This window comes from Eulemur rufifrons, chromosome 24, assembly GCF_041146395.1.
Source record: "Eulemur rufifrons isolate Redbay chromosome 24, OSU_ERuf_1, whole genome shotgun sequence".
Lineage (NCBI taxonomy): Eukaryota > Metazoa > Chordata > Mammalia > Primates > Lemuridae > Eulemur > Eulemur rufifrons.
Genome location: NC_091006.1, coordinates 1,210,271 through 1,225,061, shown reverse-complemented (window position 1 = coordinate 1,225,061; position 14,791 = coordinate 1,210,271). Strand labels below are relative to the sequence as shown.

At 50.5% G+C, this 14,791-nt stretch overlaps 1 protein-coding gene across 2 annotated transcripts in view; it reads right to left on the bottom strand.

The window, feature by feature from the left end:
* The window catches only part of ZNF536 (zinc finger protein 536), a 417,728-nt gene that overhangs the window by 361,275 nt on the left and 41,662 nt on the right, over positions 1-14,791 (bottom strand). For both annotated transcript variants that reach the window (XM_069457658.1, XM_069457659.1), the window contains exon 2: positions 2,991-3,060. The gene's annotated coding sequence lies outside the window, so the exon portion shown is untranslated. The remainder of the gene's footprint in view (positions 1-2,990; positions 3,061-14,791) is intronic.

The window sequence follows — 14,791 nt, the reverse complement described above, 5'->3', positions numbered from 1 at the left end:
TCCATCCATCCACCCATCTACCCATCCATCCATCTGTCCATCCATCCACCTACCCACCTACCCACTCATCCATCCCCTTCATTCATCCATCTACCTACCCACCTACACACCCACCCACCCATCCTTCCAGTCACCAAAGCTTTGTTGAGAACCTACTATGTAGCAGGCACTATGCCAGGAACTAAACACACAAGGCCCCTCCCCTGCCAGGCTTGTACTGCAGTGGAGAGACAGACCAGAGCCAGCAAAGGAGTGGGTTGCCAAAATGCTTCCCATCCCAAACACTGCAACATATTTGACGTCTTCCTAACACAAAGGTAAATCAGAGCCATTCCCTCATTTGTGGTTATCATCGAGGATCAGTTGTAAAAACAAACAAGAGTGTCGCATATGGAAATGTTAACGGCACAAAATGTATTCCGGCGTGGCAGAACCATCTGAGGGCAAATACTGCAGGCAATATTTTTATGACAAAAGCTTTATTTCTCATCTTCTCTATCCTTGATTTAAATAGATACATGTATGTCAGTGCACACGTATCAAGATTCAAGTATTTCAATATAAATTTTGTATTCAAAATACTTTTCCTGATTTCAGTTGATTGCATATTGCAAGCCAATGTGGCAGCAGTAATTTTTGTTCTGAATCAAAAACAAGGATCTCTCTCTCTCTGTCTCCCCTCTGTGCTCGACAACCTCCCCCCCCACCTTCCAGCCCTAAGAAGCCCAAACACTCAAGCTGCCTCCAAAGCTGAGCCGCATCAGGGTGAAACCTGCCCCTTCCCGTTTGCTCTTCCGCCGGAGGTTTCCAGGGCCGGGGGGCGCTGAGGCGCTGGCTGAAGCCACATCACAAAGGCATGGAGAGAGAAGGACAAACCTTCCCAATTCGATTTGAGTGTGTAATTGTTTGAATACATCTCGCCTGCATTACAATAATGTCATCGTTGGTTGACACAGATTTTAAAGCCCTTTGAAAAGGTGGAATGTTATCAATCACGAGTGTGATTATAATGGGATTTAAGTGGAAGAAGCGAAGATTCAGGCCCTGGCTCGGGCCAGGCTCTGTGACAGCAGGGGAGGAGAAGGAAGGCAGAGGGCCATGTCTCAGCCGAGACGAGGATGCGGGGTGCAGTCACCGTCCCCTCATCTTGTCCCCCAAAGCCGAAGGCATCCCAAGAAGCACCATGAAGCTCTGGAACTCTTCCAGGAATCCCCCCACACCCCAAAATATCAACTTATATTCCTACCATCTTAGACCAGTGGTCCTCCAACAAGAGCTAACTGGGATGCCCAGGGGGCATTTGGAAATTTCTGGAGACATTTCTGGTTGTCACAGTGAAGAAGATGGACCACTAGCATCTAGAGGGTAGAGGCCAGGGATGTTGATAAACACCCTACAATGAGCAGACAGCCTTCCACAGCAAGGAGCTACCCAGCCCTGCGTCAGCCCCAGAAAGGTTGGACCAAAGCCGGGGAAAGGAAGGGTGGGTCAGGGAGGGTCGTTTCTGGGAAGGTGATTTGAAGCTACTTTGCCACTGTCTGATCTGCCAGCAGACCGAGTACAAAACAACCAAATCACTTACTCTCTTGCATTTTCATCTAAAACACACCTTCCTTATTACGGGTCACAATGGACTAGAAACCTGGCGATTTTTTTTTTTTTTTTTTCCCTTCAAGGCAAAACCTCCCAGGCCCAAGAGAAACGAAATAATCTCTCTGGCAGATCAGCGGGGCTGCCGGACCCCTCGCCTGGCAGATCACCACGGTGCTACGGATGCAGAATTCACCCATCAAGCCCAATCACATGCCAGGGATTACCAAGGCAAAGAATTGTGATTTTCATTAAATATGTTAAAGGGGAAAAAATCAGCTTTGAAAAATAGTAATCCTGTCTTTCAACAAAAATATTATAGGAAGCTATGAATTTGGTAGATCCGAATAGGATGTTGGTACATGTTTTACTAAGGTAATATAATGGTGCACTATTATTAGATCACATTAATCATTACTGTGCCAACGGCACTGACAGCCCCACTGAAAAGGATTGAAAGGCCTGGTAATGGATATAAATTACCCATTGTGTGATAAAAGGATTTTTACTAAGAAGGTAAGAATAAAACAGCAAATTTCTAATATAACTGTTGTGTAAAAACCAAAATAAAAGTAATCCACGGTCAGGAGTATCCACAAAATCACAAGTAAGCACTTTCCCAACAAGATAAAGTCACAATAAAAAATATATATATATATATATTCGGTACAATATAAAATTAATTTCTGAGCGCATAATTCGGCTATCAATTTCCCTGGTTTATGTACTGACCTTCAAGACGTGTGGTCAGGGGAAGGTGGGTTTGGCCGATGGGGTCCGAGGGTGAGTTTACAGAGATGTCAGGGGCAGCCTCTCAGGAGGGATGCCAAACGCACGCACCCCCTTTCTTTTGAATTTTAAGTTTTTATCGGCTCCTACGCCGGAAAAGTACTCCATTCCGGAGTCTGGGATCTGGAGCCCAATTGAGATGACAAAGCCAGGGCCGCTTTGGGACAGGTTTCCTCCAAGAACGGGCCATGCCACCGAATCCGTGGCTGAGTGATGGGGCCGTGGACCGCAGGTGCCGCTTGGATGGGGTCACCTGGCTTTCAGCTCTGGTCCCAGGCTGGTGGCTGGTGTCAGTGACTCAGGATGTCACACAGAAAGAAAGAAGTCACCCTGGCCAGGCTTTGCCCTGTGGGTGACCCCGTTCTGAGACACAGGAGTATGTCCCCACGTTGCGTGTTCAGCCCACCCAGAAGGAACCCACACCACCTCCCAGACACCTTTGAACCTGGACGTTCCTCCACGGTCCACCTCTGCCCGTGGAGTGAAAAGGAGTACCTGGGAGAACTCTTCCTCAGCACAGGAATCTGCCACCCAAAGTGGGCCACCTAGGCTCCCCCCACAAACTCACAGACAGACGCCACTCCAGCAAACTGCAGAACGGTGGTCCTTACCCGGCAAGTCTTAAAGCGGTGGGTCTCCCTCCTGGCTGAAGGGTATTCTTAAAGCCGTGGTGAGCAGGAACTGCAAAAACAAGACCTGTTAGAAATTGCAAATGTCAAACGTATCGACTTCAATAAGACACATAAACAGCATTCATCCAAGGTAAGAGTTTGCTGGGCTGATTGAGACCCTAAAAATATTTAATAGCCCCACTGCCCCAATTCTTTGAGCAATTTAAACAATGGGAACTATGTGGCCTTTTCTGCAAGGAACAGATTTGCTCAGCTTGTTTTCAGTGGCAAATCTCCACCTGCAAAAAAAAAAAAGAAGAAGTGGGCGGGGCTTCTAACCATCTCTTCTCTAGATGGGATGGAGAGGAGAAATACGAGCAAATAAGGGTTCTCTCACCCACTCCCTCCTCCCTCCTCCCTCCTCCCTTCCTCTTGCTCCTTAGAATTCTGACAGTGAAGGAGCTGAGCAAGTTCTCATGGGTTCCTGTGTTCTCCATGATTTGTGGAGCCTCCTGCAGTAGACAAAATTCCACCCCAACTTCAACTCGCCAAGCCTGCTGAGTGGCCAGGGCAGTGGTCAATAGATCCAAAACAGGAATCTGCAACTGACAGGCTTAGAGATGTTGTGTTTGGCATCAAAGTCCTCTCTCTTGAACCAAGACCAGGAAAGCATCCGCCAGTTAGATTTTCTACCTGCTCATTCTGTGTTACAACTGAAATGAGCCCCAGTAGATGATCTCATCTCCTACGGCGTGCTCGGCGGAGATAAGGGCTGAGAGCGAAAGCTGGAGCACTCGCCCACCGCGGCTCCAGAGCCGGTGCCGAGGGGGTGATCGAGGCCAGCCCCAACCTGCGGTCTCCAGCCCATCCCGCATCCAGCACAGTTCAAAATCTCATTTGTTTCTCCATGTCACAGAAGGGATTTCACAAGGCAAGCAAGAGTTCTCTCTTGATACATTATACTTTACTGAACTTCAAGTTGTAAATTCTGATTACGGAAGTAGAATTCCCGTGTGGATTCAAGGATTCCACTTCTGCATGTGGGAAACAAGATGTGTCTGGAGGGCCCAGGGTGGCAGTCCCAGCCCAAGAAGCTGGGACTCAAACCACCGGCTTGCGACACTCCACCCAGCTCCAAGACTGATTTCTGGCAACCACACAGGTGTTTGCTGGCTGCATGCTAGAAGTGTTCTCTCAAGCTACAACAGGGATGTTGCCATTTGTAAACACACTCCCACCTGCCTTTGTGGAGACACAAAGCAAAGTTTACATCGCAGCCACCTGCAACAAGGAAAGAAATTTCCAAGTCTCAGTGTCTGTCTGTCTCTCTCCCCTCAATGAGATCGTCTTTTGCATTTGGGATTGTTTTTTCTGTATCACTCAACATTAAAAGCTAAGAAGTGACAAATAAATGCTCAATGCCACACGTTCCAAGGTTCTGTCCTAGCGGTGAGCTGGACAGGTCCCCGGTCCCCAGCTGCTCTACGAGACGAATTTGCGCTGCTCACGACACTCTTCGTGTGTAGGGAGGGGCAGTAGGAGGTGGGGGACACACTCAGATTTTATAACCAGGCTCATGACTTGCAAAATTCTAGGACTATCCTCCAGGGGCTATTCACTTAGAAGCTTTGTAAATTCCGATGACAAGAGAACACAGGGAGACTTCATCGGGGAAGCCCCACGCCGGCTTGTCGGGCTTCCCGCCATTGATGGGAACACCACCGGCTCCAAGACACGCACCCCGCGGCGGCGGGTGCTAAGGCCACAGGTGCCCTCATCGTTAGAGGTCGCCACACAAGTCCTGTGGCCACGTGGGGGCTGTGCTCTCCCGACTGATTAGGGAGCTTATCCAAAGGTGGCTGACCCGCGTGGGCAAGGTTAGCCCAACACGCTAGCGGGGCAGCCGGCGTGTCAAAGCTACGCTGAACCCGCAGGAAAGGAAATTGAGTTAGTTCCTTTTGTGTCTTTCTGAACCAGTCTAATCGGAGGGGGCTCCTGGTGTCTGATGTCGTTACAGTCACTGCAGGTCAGGGAAAGGTGACCACATCCGGCCACTGATGGCTGGGGACAAAGGAAAACGCCGGCGTAGGAACCCGTCTTCCTCAATGAAAGAAATGGCTCTTTTGGTGCAAGTGACTCCCATTTAGAGATAACACAGTCAGTCCCCAGGACTTGAGCCACCCCTTGTCCCTGCCTGGCACAGGAACCCCACACTAGGGGGGGAGGGGCCACCCAGGGGCCACGATGCCCACAGGCCCAGCCTGGTGAGCTCAGAGGCGGCGGGGGAGGGGCAGAGGGCAAAGGCGGTGGAAATTGGGGACGTTGGGTAGCAGCCACCTCAACAAAAACTTGACCTGCACAGGTGTGCTTCAGTGCCTAGAAATGCAGCCACTAAACACTGATACCCCTGCTTCCCCTTCATAATGCGGACAAGGCTCACGGGCAGATGTCCCCAGCCACACGCACCTGGCACCAGTGGCCTTAGGACACCTGTCCGTTCGGTGGCTCCCAGACTCTTCCCAGCAGCTACTGTGCACCAGGCCCCTGTGGGAGGCCAGGGGCCAAGCTGGTGGCCCACGGGATGCAGACACAGCCCACCCTGCGGAGAGCCTGGCCACGGGGACAGGGCACCAGCCAGGAGAGCAGGGCAGGCCCCCGGGAGGGGACACAGTTGAGCTGAGCCCTTAAGCAGGTCCCCAGTGGAGACAGGCTGCAGGCAGGAGGGGCAGCGGGTCACAGCCCCTGACGTGAGAGGGCTACGGGGTCGTAGAAAGGAGCAGAGTGGCTGCGACTTCAGAAGGGGAGAGAAGGTTCTGGAGGGGCCGAAGGGGGGGCAGGCGAGGGAAGGCCTGGTGGGGCCTGGCAGGGGTAGGGTGGGCAGTGCAGGGTGGTGGAGGGGAAGGAGGGACAAGGGACAGCTCAGAGCCAGAGGCCCTTCCAAGACCCGCCCCTCTGAGGAAGGGGGTGGGCGGGTGGGGGAAGAAACGCTCTGAGAGGGAATTCGGGGGTGAATGGGGAGCACGGGAAGACACGGGGCCACCAACCACACAGGGAAGTGGGAGGGGGCCCTGCAGCTCTGGCCCACCCCGAACACGGTGGGCCCACCCTGCCACCCGCACAGCCACCCCTGTGAGTTCCGCAGGGAGAACGGATCTCACCCACGAGCCCTATTCACTGGCCCTGCCCCACCTCTGCCCACAGAACGGGGAGGCCACGTGGGCTCCCTGCGGGGGAAACAGGCAGGGCACCCCCTCCCCAGGTGTCCCTGGCCCAGCCCACATGGAAGCTCAGAGTGGAGCCAGAGATACCCTCACTGGGCAAGGGCTTCTTACAAGAAGGTGGGCAAGAGCCCAGCATCCCAGCCTCGGGCCCAGGGTGCTGCGGGAGAAGGTGGTACCTGCAAGTCAGTGGAGGTGAGCAAAGACGGGTCCGTCACCTAGCTGTCACCTGGGCTCGTAATGGGCCTCCTGTGGCACGAAGAGCCTCCTCTAGGCCAGTACGTGCCTTCCTGTGGCACCCCTCCCCCCTGTCATGCTCTAAACCACGGCAGCTTTAAGGGTAGCAACAGGCGTCCCCCCACAGAGGAGGGCCTGCAGCCCAATCACGCTGGGTGGGCAGGACCGAGGGACAGAGGGATTCAGAGGGGGAGCCAGCCGGACTCCTCCAGGCCTCTGCCCAGAGGAGGCCAAGACCAACGGGCTCAAGAGGGGAGACACCCCTGGGTGCCCAGCTCCGTCCCCAGACAGCCCTGCGTGCTGCGGCTGCGGGGCAGCGCCCCCAAAGCCTCCCGCGCTGCACAGGCCTCCCCAGCCTGAGGCACCAGGAGCCCCTCCCCGGCACCCAGCCCCTGGGGTGCAACTTCCCGCCCAAGGCTCTGGGTCCTCCCAGCCCAGCGCTCACTACTCTCAATTTCCACTAGGAACAAGGCCCCCCAAAAAATCACAGCTCCCCCAGACTTGGAAGTTCTGTGTCCTGGCACGGAGTGAGTCTCACTTTCTTTCTCAGAGAACTCGGGGCATATACAGGGCCCCACATGGCACAGCCACTGTCCCTTCAAGTGTCCAGCAGGAGAGGGTACCTGGAGAGGATGGCTGCTGGGAAAGGGCCTTGGGGAATCAGCCCCTCACCCACCCATCACCTACCCAGCGCCTCCTGCGCTCAGGCTCCAGCCCAGGTACCGGGGACCCGGTGATAAACCGCGTGTCCACCTGGGTGGAGCCTACGTCTTAGTGAGCAGAGTTCAGTGAAAGGCAAGCAAAAGTAAAATGTAACACCAGCAAATAACAAGCTCTAAGAAGAGAACTAAAGCTGGAGAAAGTGACAGTGATGATCAGAGAAGACCTCTCTAAAGAAGCAACATCTGGCCAGGCGCGGTGGCTCATGCCTGTAATCCTAGCACTCTGGGAGGCCGAGGCGGGTGGATCGCTCAAGGTCAGGAGTTCGAGACCAGCCTGAGCAAGAGCGAGACCCCGTCTCTACTAAAAATAGAAAAAAATTATATGGACAACTAAAAATATATATATAGAAAAATTAGCCGGGCATAGTGGCGCATGCCTGTAGTCCCAGCTACTCGGGAGGCTGAGGCAAGAGGATTGCTTGAGCCCAGGAGTTTGAGGTTGCTGTGAGCTAGGCTGATGCCACGGCACTCACTCTAGCCTGGGCAACAAAGTGAGACTCTGTCTCAAAAAAAAAAAAGAAGCAACATCTGCCAAGAGACCAGAAGTAAGGGAGCAAGCCCAATGAGGACCTGGGGAAGAACTTACAAGAAGAGCAAACAGTGTGTGCAATGGCCCTGGGGTCAGAAGGAGACGGTGCATTCAAGGAGCTTCAAGAAGCTCCGTGTGTCCAGGTTAAGGAGACTGAGTGGGAGATGGGCTATTAGGATCCACATGCCTTGTCAGGCAGGGTATGGAATTTGGATTTTATCCTGAGTCGTTGGTGGGTTTTGAGCAAGAGACTATCACCATCTGATTCGCACTGCACCAGGGCCACTCTGGCTGCTACGGGGAGGACGGAGCAGAGGAACCGGGGCAGAAGCTGCGAGACCCCCAGGGACCCTCTGCAGTTGTCCAGGTGCGCGAGGACGCTGGCTCAGCCTGGGAAGGGGCCATGGCCTGGAGAAAAGCAGGCAGATTCAGGACGGTTCCGTCACAGAGCCAGGGAGACTTGCCAAGTAGAGCCCAGAGTAAGGAGGTCCCAGGATGCTGGGGGCCTGGGGCACCACCTCCCAAACCTGCCCTGGCCCAGGGCTCAGGCACCTTAGCCACTTGGCTCTGGTGCTCTGACATCTTGGGCCCGTGGTGACCCCAGGACTGTCCCTCTCAGAGCTGGCCCTTTCCTAGAAGTGGCAACAGACCACATGGATCTCCTTTCACAGGTGAAACAACCAATCCACGGTCCCAGGTGCCCCAACTAGGGCTGTCTCGGGGCTGTGCCAGGTGGGGCCACCATCTTCCCGTCCCAATCACCCAGGGCCAGGAAGCCACAGCTGGAGACGACCCCACCTCCTGGCCCTGCTGCAGTGACTCGGACTGGCCGGCCCTGAGCCTGCACAGCCCCCTGCCTGGCCTCGCCCCCAGAAACCACAGCAAAGGCTCCTGCCTACACGGCCCCCACCGTCTCTGCTCCGTGACAGACCTGGTGCTTTGCGGGTGGCCTGGCCGAGGCACAGTGCGCCCCAATCTTGGAAACCGTGAGTAACAAACTCCCTCTTCAGTGGCAGTTGTCTCCCATTCCGTTGGCCTCACCACACCTGAATGATAACAAAACTAACACTTTAAAACATGAGGTGCCAAGTTCCCAACCCAGAGCCCACACAGGAGAGGACGGGCCAAGGAAGAACGTGCGAGGGACCTGCCGAAGACAGCGCCCGAGGCACCTGCCGTCGGGGTCACCATGGAGCTGCCCCCCCCCCAGAAGCACATCCCGCCTACTGAGCCCCGGCCACCGGCTTCCAACTCCCGCCAGCGCAGGAGCCCGAGGAGCTGCTACTGGACAGCCGCGAAGTGTCTCAAAGCAGGTTCAGAATCAGCCAGTTCCCCCCTAAGCCCCATCAGTCTACTTCGTAGCATCCTGCGACAGTCCCGCTGGAGGGAGGCCTCTGAACACGGGCACTGGCACCTGTGTAAGCGTGTGCCTGCGTGTGCATGCGTGAGCGTTCACGTGCATGCTGGGGAGGGTGGCGGCAGCTGCCACCCTGACGCAGAGCCCAGCATCACACGACGTGGCTGAAATATTATAACACAAAGTGCGCCGGGCTGCCCAGACATGCTTCCCGAGGAAGCCTCTTCTTTCATTCTGAAACAAAGGTAACTCTGATGGAGAAGCTATTTGATACCTGTTCGATCTAAATGCTTTCAGGATACACAGACGTCAGACGCTCGCAGAAACCTGAGACCCTGCGATGTCGGACCGGGCGTGGGGACGGCAGAGGAAGAGTGCAGAGGTTTCTTCCCCCCAGCTTGCCTACCCAAGGCATGTAGTTTTACATGCTTTAGCATGAAAAAAAGCCAAGATGCTCAGAGCCAATCAAATTACATTCCTGTCTCTTTAATAAACAAATCCATGTGCACATTAACAGTGTTGAAAATTCAATTTAAACTCTTTGTCTGTTGCTGCTTACTCTAAAGATGGTCTTTCTTAAACAACAGAACACCAAGGAGTCGTTAGTGCTCTCTCTTCATTACTTCAAAAAACCAATCATTAGACACCAGAGTATATACGTAATTAGAAAATCACTTCCTTTGCAATCCAAGCTAAGTAGTTTACATACTGTAATTACAGGGACAAAATCAATTTTTAATCATTTCCCTGATTGGGCTCATCAGCTCTGTGGGAACATTGTAACCTGCTTGTTGTGCAAAAGCAACATCTGGGCTAAAACAATTACCCTTTGTTTGCTACAATATTCCTTAAATCTTTTTGCTTGCATAAAAAAAAATGAAAACATGAAGACAAGATATTTGGATGTCTTTTTGTCCTTGATCAACATATATCCGAAAGTTCTCCTCGTGACGTGGGCTTAATGTTCCCCGGAATTTACGGTTTAACAGTACACATCCAAGGAATGTATTTTTTCAGGGAGATAAAAGTATCTGATTGTTTTAAAGATCCATTCAGCTGCCTAATTGTTCCATAGCTAACACATGGTATTCAAACAACCCACACATTACAAAAGCTCATCTGGATAATCATGGGCAACTATTATTGCGACGGTTTACACTTTTCTAATACAAATGAATGGATTTTATCAAAATTTAAAAAAAAAAAACTAAAAAGCTGAGTATGTGTGAAAAATAGTTGGTATGAATTGGCAAGGCAAGGCTGAGCATTTTGTTCTCTTAATAGGAAATGACCTCATTTACACTGGAGTAATAATTAGTACTGCTTCACTGACAGTTAAGAAAAAAAACTTTCCCAGTATAATAAGGCAGCATCTCCTTTGTTAGGAGATCTACATTGATTATTAACCCTTGCCAAGAAATTCCAAGTTGAACTCCACGTTCCACTGGGCTCACGGTTGCTGGCAAAAGATAAAAATAGCTGTTTTGGAAACCGTCACCTCTCACCAGATTTCCAAAGTTTTGCATCTGAGCTTTTAAGTGACAATCTGAAACACTTGGAGTCCCCTTTGAAGAAACGTAGAAAGTCCCCCCCTTACGCCACCCTGCAGCCACCAAGAGCCCCAGTCGGCTCCCTGCACTCCCCCGGTGGCCTGGTCCTCCCCATCCTTTTGAAGTTTATTGGCTTTGATTATTGTTTGCAAGTCCCCAAACCTACAATTAATTCATAGTCAAAACAGCCCTGAGAAGGGAAAAAAGAGAGAGAAAGTGAAGGGAAAGGAAAGATATTCTTGCCGGTGATTCAGCCCAGGCTGATGGTGCAGGAGACTTGAGCCATTAAAGAGATGTGTTCCAGGAGACAGCCAGAATTTACACTCACACTCACGCTCACACAGGCACACTCACTCACACACTCACATGCATGCAGTTCCTTCCGAAGGAGTTTTCTCATTGAACAACCATTCCTGAACTCAGCAAGAGTGACAACTAACACTTACTGAGCACTTATCATGCTCCAACCAGAGTTCCAAGAATTAACATGCACGATCTCACTTCATCTTCACAAGAGTTCTAGGAGGCAGGTATCATCATCATGTTCACTGGTTGATGAGAAACTGAGGCACTAGCCACGAAGCGATGAGCCCAAGGTTAAGAGGTTTGCACAGGGGATCCAGGTTTAATCCCAGCAGGCTGATTCCAGGGTTGTGCTGTGAGCCACTCAGCCACACCGTCTCCCACCTTGGGGCAACAGCTCTTCACCTACAGCCTTGGAGAGCCCCGTGTCTGAGGCAGTCAAGTTTGTCTAACGTCCACTGGTCAGACACCTCCCACGGCCCCCACGACGGTGCCCTTAGCTGTGTGCACAGACCTTGGCCCCATTCGGCACGTGGATTCCTCCTGCCCATCCCAACGTGGGCGATTCTGCCCCAGGACAAGGTAGAGAAGGAGAACTTATTCTGTAAGCCAGTGTGCTTAGGAAGAACGAACCAGACGCACAAATTTTCCACAAGGCGCTGTGCTGGTGGGTTCCCGGAGCCTGGAGCCACCCAGGATGGAGGCTCCTTCCTTCCCCAGAGGCCACTTCTTCTATGGCCAGTGCTCGATGGGCTCTCCTGGGCCCACTGCCCCCCACGCCTCTGCCCGGTGCGGTCCTGGGTCCCGCCCCATCCGCAAGCACACAGACCCCACTCGGCTCAAGACTTGACAGCAAATCCAAGATAACTCTGGCCCCCGGAGATGAATCTGACAGATTGCATCGCCACATGAGCTAAGAATATTTGTCCCTTTACAGAAGAGATTTCGTAGCATCATCAAATCACCAGGTATCTAGGAAGTAGCTCATCATGAAAAAGAGATGTGAAATAGTTGGAAACCACAAATCGGTTGTTTTCCGTGCCACCTACACTGCTGCAGGTAACGCTGCTGCTCAGATATTCTACTTCCCAGATATTGCTTGAATATTCAGCCGTCACACAGAGCTGCACCGTCCAATTTGGTAGCCGTTAGCCACACGTGGCTACTGAGTGCTTGAAACGTGGCCAGTCCGAGTCGAGATGTGCTGTGAGTATAAAGCACAAATCGCATTTGGAAGGATGTAAAATGTCTCATTAATATTCTTTATATTTCTTATGTGTTGAAATGATAATATTTTGGATACACTGAATTAAACAAAATATAATGTGGTGATTAGAAAGTTCAAAATTGCATGCATGACTTGCATACATGGTTTACGTTATGTTTATGTTGTACGGTACCAATCGAGAGCTTAGCAAAAAATAGGGCCATTTTGACAGCCCGGTTTGGTCCTACGGAAAATGCACTTGATTTCTGAAGCAGGGTTTTAGAGATAATGTACGATCATCAATATCCCCTGAAATGTTGGCCCCACTGGTCTTTGCTGACGTCAAAATGGAAGTCACACACGTTCGAACTGGACCATCCTGGGTTCTCCTTACAAGTGTCACTTTGTTTTATTTCAGTCCATTTACTTTTTACTTTATAAAATTGGTTATTCAAGTTACATATGCTCACTTGTAGAACATTTGGAACGTATGAGATTTAGAAAGAAGAAAATTGCAATACTCCATAATTCTATCAGCTGTCGTGATTGCTATTGATAATTTGGTGCATTTCTTTCCATTCTGTGTGTGTACGTATGTGTGTGTGTGTGTTCATGAACATAGTTGAGAACATCACATGTATCTCTGATTTCAAATGTCCCAAAACCTCAGGTCCCAAATGCAAATGGACACTGCTTGGCCCTGTGAAAACATAAGCCCCTGGCTGAGGTGGCTGAGTCCCCATAGGTGTTAAAAAGGGAAAAGGTTAACAGAATGAAAACACAAGCCACACCCTGGGAGAAAAATCTCTGCAAAACACTCATCTGATAAAGGAGCTGTGTCTGAAATCTACAAAAAACTCTTAAAACTCAAAAAGAAGAAAACAACAGCCCAATTAAAAAATGGACAAAAAGATCTGAACAGATACCTCCCCAGAGAAGATATCCAAATAAGCATATGAAAAGATGTTCAACATCATGTCACTAGGGAATTGCAAATTAAAACAAAAGTTAAGTGCCACTACCAACCTATTCCAGTGCCTAAAATTCGAAACACTGACAACACCAAATGCTGGCGAGGATGTGGAGCAACAGCAACACTCATTCACGGCTGGCAGGAATGCAAAATGGTACAACTGTTTTGGAAGACAGTTGGGCAGTCCCTTGCAAAGCTAAATATAGTCTTACCAAGCAATCCAGCAATCATGCTCTGTGATGTTTACAAAAATGTGTTGAAACTTATGTCCACACAGACACAAAAAAACCTGCACACAAATATTTATAGAAGAATCTTTATCAAATGTTATTATGAATAACATAATTGCCAAAACTTGGAAGAAATCAAGATGTCTTTGAATAGGTGAATAGGTAAACTGCGGTACATCCATACAAGGGAATACTATTTGACAATAAAAAGAAATCCGCTATCTAGCCATGAGAAGACATGGAGGAAACTTAAGTGCATATTTCTAAGTGAAAGAAGCCAATCTTCAAAGACTGCCTAGCATACGAACCTAACTATATGACATCCTGGAGAAAGCAAAACCATGGAGACAGTAAAATGACCATGAGTTGCCAGAGGTTCAAGGGAAGAGGCAGAGGGATTAAACGGGATTTTTAGGGTGGTGAAACTGCTCTGTATGGCACTATAATGACAAATATGTGTCATCATACAGTTGTCAAAACCCATAGATTATAGGACCCAGAGTGAACCTTAATGTAAACTATGAACTTTAGTTAATGATAAAGTATCAATATTGATTCATCAATTGTAACAAACGTGCTACGCTAAGATGAAATGTTACTAAACGGGGAACTGCGGGAAAGAGGTAGGAGGCGTATGGAAACTAAGTATCGTCTGCTCACTTTTACTTTGTACCTAAAACTGCTCTAAAGAACAAAATCTACTAATTTAAAAAGAAAAAGGGACAAGAACAGGTTTGAAGCAGCCCAGGGAACACCCTTGCCTGGCTGGAGTATTTCTACTTCTGCAAATCGGGAAATCTCTCAGTGCGTAGAGATTTGGGGTCCTTCAGAAGCTCTGGCTACTCCTCCTCTGAGGAGCTGATGTGCAGAACACCTCAGGGGGGCTGCCCAGGCCGCCCCAGCATCCCGGGGACACTTGCAAAGCCACCGATGTGGCTGGGAGATCAGACAGGTGTCTCAGTGGACACGGGCCACCTTCCCCGCTGGAAACCAGCAGGAATTGAGAGTGCTGGGAGCGCTGCAAGAGAAGGCGGCATCTTCCCCACTTCTCTATCCGGGCAGAGGGTGTGATCAAATTGTGGCTGTCCTCGTGAACTGTTTTTAACTCTTAACCCACATTAAGTTTAGCTCCAGCTACTGGTTATTCCAGCGAAGGCCAAGAAAAGTCAAGGGCAGACCCATTTGGAGGTCACATAAAATATTTTGCACTGTTTTCCATGATTTTATAGTAACAAGAAGAAACAGTAACTGCCAAAGCAATAGGTTCCTCAAGCATCCCTCATGCTTAAGCACAAAAAAAAAAAAAGCCAAAGACGACAGACGAAAAGCAGGGAAAGTGTCCAGAAGCATGCGCTCCGAGTGTGCCCACTGCGGGGTGCACAGACACAGAGGGGCACGGAGGCCCCCAGGGAGCTGGCCCTTTCCTCCCCGACCCGTTGAGCAGCTAACAGCAGACCCCTTTGCTTGCCCCATGG